The following is a 2091-nucleotide window of genomic DNA, read 5'->3' on the forward strand; positions in this document are numbered from 1 at the left end:
TTGCTCATCGTGGATTTTTTTGCATTAATTTTGATTTTTTTATATTACATTAAAATATTATTTCTTTTGACTATGGAGGAGCTTTGATGCTCCTTAAATGTGTGCCCAGGATATTGCCTCCCTGGTCTCACCCTTGTCCTGGCCCACCCAGCACATGAGCCTGTCTCAGGGAAGTCAGGAGCAGAACAAACACTGAGATAAGTGGAATTTATTAAAATTAAACATTCTTAAGGAACAGTGCTGGGGATGTGACAGTTGCACTGAGTACCTGGTGCATCAGGGTTTGAGGAGGGGGTTGTTAGAGTGAGTAGGGGTCTGCCCTGTGTATCCATGCGATGATGAGGTAAGGTGGACCTTGATGGCACACTCAGGGAGGCCCAGGCCAGTTGATATCATGAGAAGAAAACCTATGAAAGAGGGTGGCAGGGATCAATGTGGCTGGGGATAAAGGCTTTGGGACAGCCCGGTTTGCCTTATCTCACGGTGCCCTTGCTCTCTCACTGCCTCTTTGCGGCTTAGGATTCCGGCTGCAGGGCCACTGGGCTGCGCCCCATCAGGGTTCTGTGTTCCACACTCAGAGATGGCCAAATTCCCCTTACAAATAAATAGTTCCAGGCTAAGGGATCTTATGTCTGGGCCAGCTACGTGCACTTACATTCCATTAGGGAATATATTTTTCTGTGGCTTTCTAAAAACATGTTTTAATCTAGAAATGGGATTTCAGAACCAGGAAATTTGCATACTGTAGCAAACCTGAGGACAGATGGGGACTCAGTATATTCACCACAAGATACCACCCAGCCTATGCAAAGGGCCTGTGGCCATATCCCAAGCTGTACAGACAATGGACATTTCAGAGTCAGTTCTTTTCAACTCTCTGCTGAGCAGGGAGTCTGAACTCAGCATAGTACCAGGTTTGAGGCAGAAAGAAACAAGAAATATGAAGTATGGAACTTTCCCTTTCTTTGGGGAGGTCTTAGGTACATTCTTGGGATGAGACAGTTTAAGTGACAATATTACTAGTATGGATCATAAGGCCTGTAGCATTTGAGGGATGGTTAAAAAAAATCAGTGATGGTACTCAATTTGTTTCTAAAACTCTGAATGAATCATTCAAAGCCTTTCTCAGCTGCTCCCCTTGCCCCTTATTAACCTCATTTCTTAAAACGCCCTACGGCGCAGTTTTGCACCAGCTCCTCAGTCTGCTGATCACTCCCAGTCCCCCCAGATCACTCATGGCTTTGCTCACGCTGCTGCTTCTACCCATAAAGCCCTGCTCTGTTCTCTCACTCATCCCCGCAGCCCACGGTCGTTGGGTGCTCCTCTGGGAAGCTTTCCAGTCCCTTCCCCTCCAATGTGGTAGAACTAAACACCGTGCTCTGTGTTCTAGAGCATTCTGCTAGCGTTATCTTCCCCATGAGGAGCAGAGCACTCGCTGCGTGCTATTTCCAATTGTTGTTGATATGATTCCCCAGTCTCTGATGCTTGTCATACATGGGATGCCTAGGACAGCACCCGGCTGAATAAAAGTCATTTGGTTAAATTAATCTATGGACATTAGCAAAGAAAATTAAAAATGACTAACATATTAGTTATACAATTAAAAGGATGAGAAGGGGTTAAATTACTTGGAATGTTTTTATCCAGAGGAGGCAAGCTAATTTATTAATAACTATTTTCAGAACAGTAAGTGGAAAAACCATGATTGGTTTGGAATATCTCACAAAATCAGCTAAATCTCCATAAATAGGGTTACTCTCAGAGGCATAAGATAGGTTCACAGAAAATGTAAATGCACAGTATATTCCAAAATTTATTTTCAAACATCTACCTAAATCATGAGAAAGCTCACAGTGGAGAAACAGGTTGTTAGGAATGTTATGGTATCAACAACAAAGTCAGGAACAAAAACAAAACACTGCAAAATGAGTTAACAACTTAAAAACCACATTTTGGGTCATATCTGTACTTCCTTCTCCCCTGATGTCACAAGCCAAGAGCAAAATGTTAGTCTATACTTAAAATTTTCAGTCATTTGTCACTGTTTTATTACAATATTAGCATTGTTTAAAGCACTGATTTTTTTTTTTT

Source organism: Galeopterus variegatus, unplaced genomic scaffold, assembly GCF_000696425.1.
Source record: "Galeopterus variegatus unplaced genomic scaffold, G_variegatus-3.0.2 Scaffold4057, whole genome shotgun sequence".
In the NCBI taxonomy this organism is placed as follows: Eukaryota; Metazoa; Chordata; class Mammalia; order Dermoptera; family Cynocephalidae; genus Galeopterus; species Galeopterus variegatus.